This window comes from Loxodonta africana, chromosome 27, assembly GCF_030014295.1.
Source record: "Loxodonta africana isolate mLoxAfr1 chromosome 27, mLoxAfr1.hap2, whole genome shotgun sequence".
Taxonomy (NCBI): Eukaryota; Metazoa; Chordata; class Mammalia; order Proboscidea; family Elephantidae; genus Loxodonta; species Loxodonta africana.
Window position 1 is genome coordinate 23,306,645 of NC_087368.1, and position 14,749 is coordinate 23,321,393.

A 14,749-nucleotide genomic window follows, 5' to 3' on the forward strand; every position below is an offset into this window, starting at 1 on the left:
CCATAACAGAAATACTTCAAGTCAATGGCTTTAACAAAGAGATATTTATTCTCTCACAGTCTAGGAGGCTAGAAGTCTGAATTCAGGGTGCTCCAGAAGAAGGCTTTCTCTCTCTGTAAGCTCTAGGGGAAGGTCCTTGTCATCAATCTTCCTCTGGTCAAGGAGCTTTTCAGTGCAGGGACCCAGGTCCAAAGGACATGCTATGCTCCTGGTCCTTCTTTCCTGGTGGTACGATGTTCCCATGTTCCCTCACGTGAGAGCTTGACGAAACCTCTGGGATCTGGATTGTTGGAGAAGTTCCAGCAAGGGGTTGAGGCAAAGCACTGTCAGTGTGAGGTGCGTGGAAGCCCACAAATATCTGAAGAGGAAGTGAGCTATGAGAGTCGAGGCAAGAAAGTTGTCTGATACATGCATTTAGGATTGGCCTTGAACCTTGCCTTTTGGGATTCTGTCCTAATACCAACTCTTCTCATGTGTATGTGTGTGTGATATGCCCTGTGATTTCCTCTAAAAGTGGGATACAGAAAAATAGTCGGTTGACTTGTCCCTTCCAGCCAGCTGGCTTCCTGTTAGTCAAAGGTTGATTTAGATAAAGTTTTCACTTTGAGGCTTCTCATGGCCTGATAGATTGCTTCCTTTCCTCTTGCAGGGTGGAGTAAATTTGTACTAGTATAGTGAGAGCCAAAGAGTAAATCTTTGTCCAGAGAAAGCAAACTAAATAATTGTGAAAGATGAGACACGTGAAATTCAAGTGCAATAGGGGGTGTCATTAATTAATTTAAGACTGAACCTGGAGGAGCAATTTGAATGCAAGTGTGTGCCAGCACAGCCCTTAATTAGTTTGAAGCTGGGCTTTGTTTTAAAAGCAAGGCGTTCATTTTCAACCCAGTCCAGAAAAAACAGTTGATAATTGAATTGAATTGATGCTAGCCTCCAGACTCTGTTGGATTAAACTGGGGCAGTTAAAACCCTCCTCTTGGCTCTTTCTATTTATATCCATAAAGGTCTTTAAAAAACAAAAATTGAATTGAAATTCACATAACATAAAATTAACCATTTTAAAGTGAACCATTAGGTGGCCTCAGGTGCATTCACAATGTCGTGTAACTACCACAAGCTGTGTATCCATTTATCCCTTGGTGGACATTTGGCTGTCTTCACGTTTTGGCTATTGTGAATGGTGCTGCTCTGAACATTTATGTACAGGTATTTGTTTGAATGCCAGTTTTCCATTCTTTTGGGTATCTATCTGGGAGTGGAATTGCTGGGTCATGTGGTAATTCTATATTTAACTTTTTGAGGAACTGCCAAACTGTTTTCCACAGCAGTTGAATCATTGACCTTAGCCCACCAGCAAGTAGGATTCCAATTTCTCCACATCCTTGCCAACACTTGTTATTTTCCTTTTTTTGGTTGTAGCCATTCTATTGGGTGTCAAGTGATACTTCATTGTGGTTTTGACTTGCATCTTCCTAGCCTTGAATTGGAATCGACAGCAACAGGTATGTTTCGGCTTAGTCACTTATTCTATTTATTTAAATTTAAACCTATTTCATTATTAAAGCTAAAAAGTCAAATACAACACAAAGGCTTCAGAGAAATAATACTTTCTTGCACTTCCCAACCTCCCACCTCTCCTCCTGGGAGGCAGCCGCTTTTTATTCATCTAGCTGTTGCATCTGAGAGTCCTCAATACTCAATTCCTAAATTCTATCTTAACTCATTTGTCTTTTGATTTATCAGTTTTAGACATTTTCTGGTCATACATTATTCATTGGTTTCTTTTATGTTAAATCAACAGTTAGCTTCCATCCCACCTGGCCATCCAACTACTTTGGTTTTGTTCTCCTCCCAGTGTAATCTAGTTGACACTTCTGGTTACAGTGATATTCAGTGTTTACACAGCTATGCCTATGTAAATATTATTTACAAGCACATATTATTTACTGCTAAACCAAGTACAGCCTAAGATTACAATTCCTTTTGTATCACTTTTCTTGGAGTTGGTAATTGCATCATTCTATTTGATTAGTTTTCTTTTGCTAATTCTTCCCACACTCTCTAGCAGATACCTGGGCAGTTCTACTCCACTTACCCCTACCCACCTCCCTTTTCGGGTCATCTACCTTTCTGTTCCGGTCAGGACTCCATGGTCTCTGGGCTTCTTCTCCTGGCCCTTCTTTGTCATCCTAGGCATTTTCCCTCCTACTCCTCTGTTGGGTCTTCTGTTTCCTGAATCCTATACTTTGGCTTATTTTCCTCCATTCCTCTCTGGAAGTTTTTAATATCTCTTCTGTTTCCTTCTGGGTGCCGTTGACAGAGTAGAAGTGCCCCACAGGGTTTTCTAGACAGTCATCTTTATGGAAGCAGATTACCAGTTCTCTCTCCCAAAGAGCTGCTGGGTGGGTATGAAAGGCTAACCTTTAGGTCAGCAGCTGAGCACTTAAAGGTTTGTGCTCCCAGGGCTCCTTTAATTCCTAGCGGTCTGAAATTTTACAGCGATGTATCTGGGGATGTGTCTTTTTTCGTTTATTGTGCTGGTTCTAAATGGCTGTTTTCTATCCAAAGGTTCACATGCTTCAGTTCTGGAAGCTTTCTCAATTTTTATTTCCCTCTGCTGTTTTTTCCCGTCTTCATTTCTAGAACTCCAGTTATCTGGATAGTGAGCCTCATGACGTTATCCTGTAAATCTTAGTTTTCCATTTTCCTTTCCTTTTCTTTCTTTCTATCTATCATTTGGGAAAGCTCCTTAATGTACTATTCTAAATTTTCTATTGAATTTTTAATTGTGATTCTCACGCTGTGTAGTAGTTAAGAGCTAGGCTGCTAACCAAAGGTCATCAGTTCGAATGCATGAGTTGCTCCTTGGAAACCCTATGAGGCAATTCTACCCTGTTCTCTAGAGTCTTTATGAGTTGGAGTTGACAGCAATGGATTTTTTTGGTTTATCATAGTTTTAGTTTCCAAAAGCTTTTTCTCTTTTTGGTTCTTTGTTGCTTTTTTTAAAAATAGCAGCCTACCTTTGAGTCATGGATGTGACAATATCTCTTATGACTCTGTGCATAGTAATTTTAATTTTTTTTTACAAGATAGATATATTTTTAAATATCCTGCATGGCTCAGTCTCTTTCACTTCCTTTTTCTATTTGTTTAATTTTCCCTCTGTATTATATGTTCAGGAAACCCTGGTGGTGTAGTGGTTAAGTGCTATGGCTGCTAACCAAAGGGTCAGCAGTTTGAATCCGCCAGGTGCTCCTTGGAAACTCTGTGGGGCAGTTCTACCCTGTCCTATAGGGTTGCTATGAGTTGGAATCGACTCGACGGCACTGGGTTTGGTTTTTTGATTACATGTTCAAGCCTTTCTTTAAATGCCAGGTAATCTGTTAGAATGAAGAGTGAGACGTGAGCAAACAGATTAGAAGCTCTGTGCGTGGCGCTGGGGCTTGTTAATTGATAGTCTCCATTGAAGGGTGACTGGGTGGTGAGCACCCCCTTGAGATTTTAGCCGGTGTTCTTCTTTTCTCTGGGGCTGTTCAGCTTATCCTAAGAAGGACTCTCCTATCCCCTGCTCTGGGGGTTTTCCAGCTTGGCAGTGGAGCTCTGGGAGCTTGTCTGGGAAGGGAGTTAGGAGGGCGTCCCCTCATTCAGGATGCAGACTTGCACTGAATCCGTTGCGTTTAATCCAGCACTTCAGCCCAATTTTCCACTATTCCTGGTCTTCTAGAGTCTGGTGCTTCCCTGGTACATTTTTCCAAAGGACAAAACATTTTTTTTCCCCTACAGGGGTCAGACAGGGGTAGGACCTTGAGATCTAACCCACCCTTATGCAGACTTTCAATCTGTTTTCAGTCTGTGATGGGGACAGGTATCTTTGCCCTAATGCTCCTTCAAGGGAGGGACTGTTGCCCAGCCACTGGGAGTGCTGTCGGCTGACGGCCTTCAGTGGTCAGTTCCATCGTGGATTGCCTCAGTTTGAGGTCAAGCACTTCCTTGGAGGCTGGCCTCCGGTGACTGATGGAGGCAGGGATATCAAGGCATGGCCATGTCAGCCTTGTGTAGGACAATCCTGACGGGCCATCTTAGCTCCAGAGCTCACCGTGGGGTTGGCCAAGGCAGTCCTCGCGCCTGCGTAGCAGCTTGACTTCTCCCTGTCTGCAATCCCTTCCTCACTCCCTCCCTTCCACAGGTATCGACGCCAAGGGCGCCCCCTAATGTACATTCTGGGCAACAAACTGCATCTCAGAGAGCTTCCCAAGGGGCCAACCCGTGACAGCAGCCCAGGCTTACTCTCTCCCCTTCAAAACCCCCATCTGCAGCTGGAGCAAAACCCCTGGGAGAGCTGGTAGCTGGAGGCTGTCCACAGACCGCCCTCCCAGCAGCTGGGCAACGAGGCCTTCACTGAAGGAGGCTGTGGAAGGCATTACCGCTTCCACCCTGCTGTGTTTCAATCTCCCCAGCCAGATTAAATCCACTGGCTTGGGGGGCAATTTAACTAAGGATATTCATTCTCGGAGCTGGAGGAGGAAGCTGACTTTTATAGTAGAAGGGGCATAGGTTTTGGAACGTAAGAACTGTATCTGAATAATTCCTGATTAATCAAAGAAATGATTAAAAACAAACAAAAAAAAAATCTTTGTCATGTTAGACAATTACTTCACCTTTCTGGGCTTTATTTTCTCATTTGTTAAATGCAAAACAGAATGCTCATCTATTGGAGTTGTTGAGAGGATTAGATTCAATGATTTATGGAAAGTGCCTAGCACAGTGCCTGGTACAAAATGCTACTGATCCCCCTCAAACGGTGTCCTTTTACCAGTTGATGATTCCAGAATTTTCCTGAAGGAAGTATGAGAAAACAAAGCATGGTGATATATTTGGCACAAAGTAAGTATGGTCATGAGAGAAACATTCGTGGGCCCATCTATAGGAAGGTTTTTGGCAACGTGTCACAGAGCTCAATCTTTGTCCCTAAAAAAAATTCTTTTAAACAGTTTTTTTTTTTCCTAATTACACAAACAGTAGACGCGTGAAACAAAACAAAACAAAACACCAGACGAGTTGCCGACAGCCCCATGTGTGTCAGAGGTAGAACTGTTCTCCACAGGGTTTTGAATGGGTGATTTTTTTGGGAAGTAGATTGCCAGGTCTTTCTTCTGAGGTTCTGGGTGGACTTGAACATTCAACCTTGTGGTTAACAGCCAAGCATGTTAACCATTTGCACTACCCAGGGACACCAGCACTCTGTAAAACCACCCCACAAAAGAAAAAACAAACCCGTTGTTGTTGAGTTGATTCCGACTCATGGTGACCCCATGTGGTACAGAGTGGAACTGTGCTTCATAGGGTTTTCTTGGCTGTAATCTTTATGGGAACAGATTGCCAGGCCTTTCTTCTGGAGCACTGCTGGGTAGTTTCGAACTGCCAATGTAGATGAGTGCAAGATGTGCCACCTAGGGACCATCTGGGATGTTGCAGGCACTAGTAAATATTTGTTGAAGGAAAAACTTGCAATTCTTGGAAGGAACCACTTTCTGTCCTCCAGACTTCCACATGAGATCTTCTCTCTCCTGGCACCTTCTCCCCCTACTCTATGCCTAGATAAACCCTATGTGTCCTTCAGGGCTCAACTCAGAGATCACTTACTCTGGGGCACCCTTTCAAGCCTGGGTTAGGTACCCTTAGAATATCTCTATTATGGTACTTAGTATGCTGTGTTTTAATATGTCGATTACTTGTGTGACAGGAAGCTGAGAGGGACTTTCTGTTTAGAACTATCTAAATGCTCCAATGTTGGGTAGAAAGTGATGCTAATTATCTCACAGTATAAGGAGAGTTACTAATAATTGGACCTAACACCCACCCCAGGGCTTAATGAGCAGTAACTGACTTGGAAATGCTACTACCAGGCCCTGTTTCACGTTTTAAATGAAGGCTGGGAAGGGTAGAAAGGCCCATTTCTGAAACCATAGGCTGTCAGTCTGGTGGGGAGTGCCATGGCTTTGCCCATCCCTTCCCAGGTACTACCCAAATGAGTCAAAATGGCCTCTGTGTATTGGCCTCAAGTTGTTTACTTCGTAGCAAGCTGAGGTCTGTTAGTCTCTCCCCTAAAATGCCCACTGGCTCCAAACTCAAATTTGTGCATACGCAATTCTTTTAAAAATAGCCCAAATAAGAAGATTTTTAGCCACTTGGAACACACCTGCCTTACATACCCTGGGAACCTGCACCCACTCTCTGCTAGCCAACTGAAAAGTACCTCTGGGTGGATTCAAATCACCAGCCTCTTGGTTAGTAGCCAAGCTCTTAACCATTTGCACCACCAAGGGACTCTGCTATGTAAGATAAAATCCTGTAGGTATGAGAGCCCTGGGATGCTGCTTTGCTGTCCTTTGGAGCTCTCTGACCAGAGTCTCCCCACCTTCCTGCTGGAGGACATCGCTAGAGACTCCATCGCTAGAGACTCCATTGCTAGAGACTCTTAAGCTCCCTCCTTCTCTCTTCCCTGGAGTTTTTCTTGCCCTCTTCCCCTTCTCGTGGGGAAGACCTCCTGCTGTGTGGGACAGATACTGGATAAGACTCTTAGTGCTTTGGCCCCCAGTAAATAGCTTGTTTTACAGCATCGCTGTCTCGTGTTCATGTCTCTTTTCTTGATCAGTTCCCAATTCCCTCAAACTCACTACATCATGGTTTTCCCTCTTTCTCCCCACGCCAAGTGAGGATGCTACTCAAAGAGAATCAAATGCAGGGATTGGAGGTGCCTGCAATAATGGGAGCCTGGTGTCCCTTTCCTTGGTGGAGTACTGCTGAGGCAGTGGGTTAAGGTTGGTGGTGGGCCCTGGGCGTACATGAGCAGGGTAAGGAGAACGAGATGATGGTGTGGAGGGGGCATCTGCCTGGGCTCTCAGCATTGGCACTGAGATCATGAATGTCCCATGGCTCCAGAGGTCCTGTGGAAGGGCGTTGGGCTTGAGGCAGCTTGCTGGTATCCAAGGCAAGAGGGGTGCCTGCTGGGCACAGGGACTCCAGCAGGAAGCATGGAGTACCGCCAGGGGCAAGAGCTGAGAGGACATCCAGAAGAAGCTGGGCTGGGGCCAGATCTCCCATGTTGGAATCCTGCAGTGGGGAGGCTCCCCCAGTCTCCCTAAAGAACGTGCCTCCTGTACTCCATGAGCGAACGAGCATCAGTTATAAGAGATGCTGTTCTCTTTCTTCACCCTCCCCGCCCAGCACATCGGAGGGAAGGGAGCAAGGTGCCGCTGAAGCAGACCACACCATCCTCTGCTCTGCCGCTCACATGGGTCAAGCCTGACCAGGGGCAGAGGAAGAGATAACATTTATGTTCGGGTTTAAAACTGGAGCTTTAATAGCTGAAAATGATCAGAAAGCTACAGGAGTCACCGGAGATGTTGTTGGAAAGAGTGATTTAACATAGCACAATTGGGGAGAGTGTTTAGAAAAAAATCATCTTTGTACCCCACTTGGAGCTCTGGTGGCACAGTGGTTAAATATTCGGCTACTAATCAAAAGGTTGGGAGTTCGAATCCACCAGCCTCTCCTTGGAAACCCCATGGGGCAGTTCTACTCTGTCCTATAGGGTTGCCATGAGTTGGAATTGACTGGACGGCAATGGGTTATGGGTTGGCTTGCCCTGTTTAATTAACTGGTTATACTTGTTCTTACTTTTATCTTTATCTAGCTTGCTTTGGGTTGGAAGCTCCTGGAGGGCAAGATTTTATAGCCCCAGCACCCAGTACATAGTAGGTGCTCCACAAGTGTTTGTTAAATAAATGGATAAATGAATGAGTGCAATATAGCAGCATGACTAAGCGAAGTGAGTCATTCATATAATGAGTTATTTCAGACAGTGATTTACTAAAAGTTTTTATGTTATTGAGGAATGAATCAGCGTGGGTCCCACCAAGAGAGGAAACCATACAGCAGTCTGAACAAACAAAGCTTAATATAAAGAATTATTAAACATAACAGGAATGGGGTAACAAGGAATTGGCTAGTAAGAAGTAAAAAAAAAAAAAAAGAAGTAAAGAGACCTCTAAATAATATAAGGAGCAGCCGTCACCTCTAGGGCTGAGATTGAAAGCCCAAGGAAGAGCCTACTTCCTCCCAGGGCTGAGATCCAGACGTTGTTAGAGAGGGCATGGCCCCGACTCACTAGATGGTAGAGACATCGTCCTGGGCCTGTCCTCATGGAATTTGCTGGAAATCCACTCTAACCAGGGAAAACTGTTCCTGAGGAGGTATCTCTCTAGAGGCACACAGCTGTAAAACTGCTCCAGGAGGGTGACAGGGGAAGCTGGCTGCTGGCGCTGTAGGTCATTGTGCACTATAGGAGCTGGCACTGGGGGAAGCGTTAGGGCTGCAGGAGCTGGACGTTGGAGAAGCTGACCCTGCCACAGGAGCCAGGTGCTGGAGCCTGCTGAGAGAGCACACCAGAGCCAGGAAGCAAAATTCCTTCCTCCTGCAATCTCTCCAATGCCTACTCCTCACAAGACTTAACGTGCTCTATTTAGTCGGCAGAGAAAAAATATTTAAAGGACCCAGATCCATTTTGAAAGAGCAGGCAATAAGAATGAATTTGGATTTAAGGGGTAATTTGCTAGCGGTAGAGAGGAAATTTAAGACAAAACAAAACATATATAGATATAGATGCAGATGTAGGCATAGGCGTAGATGAAGACATAGACATAGACATAAACATAGATATATAAATTGTGCTTGCCTGCCCTCTGAAGCAGAGGCTTATGAATGGAACTTTAACTTTGTGGATTACCTGGGACCATGGCTACATGGCTACATACATATATTGTTGCGTACTCATAAATTCTGTGGGAACATTTTTACTTTTATGTTTTTTCCTTGAGATTGGGCTCTTAACCATCACTTTTTATGCCTTGAAAACACTTGCAATCTTTTTCTTACGGACTGAGAAAATTAAGACAGCTCCCTGAGCTCCTTTGCAACACTTTGTAATTTCCAGAGAACTTCCACATGTTACTTGATTCTCATAACAGCCTGTGACAGAGGCTGGGGGGGAATAATTCATTTGTCCATCCATCCGTCCATCCATTCACTCAATAGGCACTTATTGAGTGAGCACCGTGGCTGTACCAGTTCCTATGTTATGTGCTGGAATTACAGAAATAAAAGACAAAGCTCTGTCCTCCAGGGATGTACAGTCTAAAGGAATAATAGATAAATCCAACAAGGGTAAGTAGCATGATGTATTCTGTAGGTCTATAGAACAAAATGACCAAATTTGTTTCCCTCTTCAACTACTGTCTTAGGTATCTTGTCTTAGGTATCCTGTGCTTCTATAACAGAAATACCACAAGTGGATGGCTCTAGCAAAGAGAAATTATTCTCTCACAGTCTAGGAGGCTAGAAGTCTGAATTCAGGATGCCACCTTCAGGGGAAGGATTTCTCTCTCTCTATCAGCTCTGGGGGAAGGTCCTTGTTATCAGTCTTCCCCAGCCGAAGAGCTTCTCAACGTAGGGACCCCAGGTCCAAAAGACGTGCTATTCTCCTGGCTCGTGCTTCTTGGTCGTTTGAGGTCCCCATGTCTCTCTGCTCTCTTTTACATCTCAAAAGAGATTGGTTCATGACACAGCCAAATCTCGTAGATTGAGTCCTGCCTCATTAACATCACTGCCTCTAATCCTGCCTTATTAACATCGTAGAGGTAGGATCCACAACACGTAGGAAAATCAGATGACAAAATGGTGAACAATCACAGAACACTGGGAATCATGGCCTAGGCAAGTTGACACATATTTTTAGGGGACACAATTCCATAACCCATGACAGTTATCTAGTGCTGCTATAACAGAAATACCAAAAGTTGGTGGCTTTAACAAACAGAAATTTATTTTCTCATAGTTGGAAACCTAGAAGTCTGAATTCAGGGCTCTGGCTCTAGGGAAAGGCTGTTTGTGTCTTTTCAGCTTCTATTCCTTGATTCCTTGGTGATCTTCATGTGGTTTGACGGCCATCTCCCTCCCCGATCTCAGCTTCTTTGCTTCCTCGTTCATATCTGAGAAGAAATTGACTCAAGACACGCCATATTAATACTGTCTCATTAGCATAAAAAAGAAAACCCGCTCCTCAATGGGATTATAACCACAGATATAGAGGTTAGGATTTACAACACATGTTTTTGAAAGACGCAAATCAATCCATGACAACTACAAATGAACATTTGCAATATAATGGGAGGTCTATATTTTGACACTGATACCTCAGTTTAGCTCATGGGTGTTTTTCAGACCTTTCTCAAGTAAATTTCCAATTGTGTTATAGAGCCTGATTTAGGCAGAATTGAGCTTAGGAGGGATTGAGCTTGTAAAGTTTTATGGATAAGTAAAGAGAGAGGCGGGAAGCCCCATTAATCCTCACTGTCACCCTGTGATCACGGCATTGTGATCCCCGTTTTATAGTTGGATAAACAGAAACTTCAGAGAGATGAAGCTTGCTCCATGCCCCACAGAACTGAGTGGACAGGCCTGGGCCTCTTATTACAGTCTTTCTAGACACCTTCTATGATGTCGCAGTAGCTCACAGATGCTGCAAAAGCATTTTTTTTTTTTTAAAGAGGGAAACTTTGAAACAATTTGGGCAAATAAGACTCCCTGGTTTTTTGGTCTTATCTTTTGGTCTCAAATTGTTTCTCTTTTGCTTTTTTCTGGCATGGTTGCCTGCCTTAGCTTCTCAGACTGTGTACCAAGATGGTGGAGAAGAAGTTACCCCATTTTTCATATTTGTCTCAGTTGAGCTGTGGTGCTACTTTGTCTGCTTGTAGTGCCTGTCCCTAACTCCCCAAAACCAAACCCACTACTGTTGAGTCAATTCCAACTCATAGCGACCCTATAGGACTACAGTAGAACTGCCCCATAGGGTTTCCAACACTGTAATCTTCATGGAAGCAGATTGCCACATCTTTCTCCTGCAGAGCGGCTGGTGGTTTCAAACTGCTGACCTTTTGGTTAGCAGCCAAGCGCTTTAACCACTGCACCACCAGGGCTGCTAAATACCTTTCTACCTTGATGCCTGGGATCTTCCCTACTGCAGAGTCTAAAAAGGCCTGAATTTACCTTGAAGTATGTGTAGATAGAGATGTCTAAATAGGTGGAGACACCTGCCAGGCATTTGAAAAGATATCAGGCATTTCTTAGGCGTTACCAGATTATAAGAACAGGGACAGTTTGAGGACAGAATCAACTGTCCTTAAATCTAGCAAAACAAAGAACGCTACTGTGTTTTCTGAACCAGGCTTCCTCCTTAGTGTCAAGTAGATACAGAATACATTCCTATTCCAAAAAGCTGCTAAGGAAAGAAAAGAGTCCTCCCTTTTGCCCATTACTCCCTGAATATAAAGTCTACGGGATGGATTTTTGCCTCATCAGCCTTGCTTTCTAAGCTCTCACAAATCAGCGATGTTGGCTTCGTCTCAGGCCTCATTTTCATGATCACGGATTTCTGAAAACTGAAGCTTTGCCCAGACGGAGACAAGCAACTCTTCCCTTTCAAATGTTAATGTATTTGTTATTTTGGGTTGACTATTTCCAAACATAGACCGCTTTCTCTCCTGCTTGTCCACATAGATGAGTTTATGATTCTCTCATGGAGGGTTTTACATGAAAATGTCCATATGTCATAGTTTTAAGAAAAAAAAATATTTTGAGCTGCAAGATGTGAGAGTGGGTTATATCCCAGTCTTGTAGCAGTTAGACAATTCCACTTCTAGAATTTTCTTGTGAGAATTAGGATGGCGGAGTGGCTAAACGTGTGGACTCCAGAGTCAAGAAGACTTACGGTGGACTTTCATTTTGGTTAATCATTTGTTACTAACCTTTATTAAGTTACTTATCCTCCCCGAGGTGCGGTTTCACTATGTGGAAAATGGATGTCATTGATATCTCCTGTTGATCCATATGGTGGTATAAAATGAGGTAAAAATTATTTTTATCAAATCAAATGGCTTCGAATACCTTTTTTTTCCCCTCCCTGTGAAAATTATCTTTGGCTGGTTTCTGCTTGCTTTCTAGATCAACTCTCCATTCTTCTCCTCCCTGCTCTGTGCCCCATTGAGTCTGACCTTTATGGAATGCAGCACCAAGGGACTCTCTTGACCTCTGGCTTCTGTGAAGTTCAGCCAATGGGAAGCATCCACAGGATTTGGAAGGTGGAAGAGAGTGAGGCCAGGATATTTATTGTGCCCTTCTCTCTGGATTGTGATAACTGCTTTCTTCCTTTTCCCCTTTAAGTATGGTAATGGTCGGTGTCCCCAGCTAATCCAGGATACTGAACCCTTTTGGGTTTCCCTTAAACCTACCCACATCTTTATAAAGAGCACCGTTATTAAACTTTCTTCAGTTACCCGACTTGAGGTGCTGTCAGCTTCCTGTTGGTGCCCTCCCCATGTGATTCCTAAATGATCCCTGAGGACTCCTGTCCCAATTCCAGACATCAGTCCTGGTTGCCACTGCTTGCTCAGTGAGCCAAGTTTGGTGTTGTTGCTGAAACAGAAGCAGCCTGGTTGCCCCATGCCTTCCTTCAAGTTGGATCTGGGGTGGATTGCGTCTAGCTCATCTCTCACACCTGCTGATTCCAAGTTTGGTGTGACCCCCTGCAGGCCTGTTTTGCAGGCCACCTCCTTGTAGGCCTTTTAGCTGTGGGTGGGACAAGGCTAACAGTGGGTGTTCCACCTGCCCTGGTCTTTGACCCTTGTATGTCAGGTGACCATCAATGATGCAGGCTTTACTCCACCCTCTGGCTGCTTTACTCCACCCTCTGGCTGCTTAACTCATTGAGTTTCTTTTCCCTTTCTCTCTCTCATAGCCATTTCCCAACACATGCCTGCAGTGCCAGGGTAACTATGCCAATTGGTGTTTCCAGTTCTAAACTCATGCTTTGGTGTGCAATCATCTCTCTCTCTCCCCATTACCAAGTCTTGGTTCAGTGGAATCCATGGATAGAACTATTTCAATACCCTTGGTTTCTTTTGTAATCTTATCTATTTTATGCATTTAAAAACATTGCCCTGAAATGGTGTCGATAGACATCACAAGACTGCCAAAGGGACCATGGCACAAAAAACAGTTAAGAATCCTGCTAGTCTGGCAGTCTGCGTCCCTACCTACAGGCTCATGTCTTTCTACGGTGGGGTATGGGCAGATGAGTGCCCACTTTGCAGGGTTCAATGAGATTACAATTTGAAAACATTTGGCTTCTTCTTGCTTACCATGACTGGTACAGTGCTATTATCATTCTAGTATTGTATCAAAATCATTACTACTTTATTAAAAGCAACAATTCCTTCAAATATCAGAAAATGGAAAAAAGATCCTTCCCCTTCTTCAATTTCCCAAGGTTTTTTGGTTTTTCATACTGATATATGTATATTTTTTTATGCTTTAGTTAGGGCATTCTTATGCCTTTTGTTTCCAGGAGTGGGGTGGTATTTACACTGTACCTCGTCTCGCATCTCAATTCCAATTTACAAGCTCCAACCTCCATGCCTACCCTGTCTTCCCAGACTCAAGTGCATATTTTAACCCTTTGCACCAGTCACGGACTCCCTATGAAACAAATAAGACACCTGACTATGGTAATAGGTGTCTGAGTTAATCTTGCTACCACTCGTTACTGCCAGGCACCGTGTTCATATGAGGCGAATCTTTTATTCATCTGAATTAAGCTGCCATAGGCTGTACTATATTTCTGGCTTGTTACTTCAAGCCAGAATGATATTATAAAAAGTTGATGAAATACACTCAGAAGAAAATTAATCAGTTGCCTAGCAGAGAGAGTAATTAGTTAATAAAAGAAGAAGGAGAGGAAAGGGAATTGATTTTGTCTTGAGTTAGACAAGGGGTAAAAAAAATGCGTTTTGAACTTTGAGGAAGTTCATTTTTGTCTGGTTAGAATTTTTAATGTTATTTTCATATTCATTATGTTGTTGAATTTTATTTCTTAAAAGTTAAAGGGAAATTGAATGATGCATTATGGATCAAGAAAATGAAAACTGAGTATTGTTTAGATAGTTGATACTCAGAAGCCAATTTTCGTTTTAAACTTTGTCTGAAACACGTCTTTATAACTGGAAATCGATGGAAAATATTTGCAAAGTAGTTTGTCCTCAAAGTTTTTTTTTTTTTTTTCGGGTGGAGGGATTAGCATTAACGTACCCTGGTGCAAGACTTTGGTTTGAACCCAATAGTTTAACATTAACCTCAGAATCCATCATGCTAAAACCTCCAGTAGATTCGATGTTAGGAATATTGGGTTTAATGAGCTTTTAACAAACCAGATAGCATCCAGAGGTGAGGAAGTGTCTCTTGGCTCTTTGGAATTTTCTCTAGGATTCCTGGGCAACACTGAGCCTCTCCATTTCTTACCACTCAAAGCACTTCAAACCTGCAATGACCATTATTAGTGCTTTACTTTGAGCTCCAAGGTCTAATGAGTGGCACATGTGTGGACTTTGGAATGGAGAAACTTGGGTTCAAATCCCGGCTCTGCATTCTACTAGCTGTGTGATCCTAGGAGGTATACTTATGCTCCTTGAGGCTTGGTTTACTCATCTGCAACACGGGAATAATTATGTCTACCTTGAAGGCTTGTTTTAAGGATTAGAATCAATAAAATTCAAGCTCCTAGTACGGTTCTTGGCACAGAGTCAGCACTAAATGTATGGTAGAATTTGTTATGCTTATCTTTGTTATCTATTTCTTT

The 14,749-nt window shown here is 43.4% G+C and overlaps 1 long non-coding RNA gene across 3 annotated transcripts in view; it reads left to right on the forward strand.

The window, feature by feature from the left end:
* Positions 1-1,239: 1,239 nt before the first annotated feature.
* LOC135228762 (uncharacterized) overlaps positions 1,240-14,749 on the forward strand; it is an 81,064-nt gene continuing 67,554 nt past the window's right edge. For all 3 annotated transcript variants that reach the window (XR_010319592.1, XR_010319590.1, XR_010319591.1), the window contains exon 1: positions 1,240-1,502. This is a non-coding gene — a long non-coding RNA (uncharacterized LOC135228762). The remainder of the gene's footprint in view (positions 1,503-14,749) is intronic.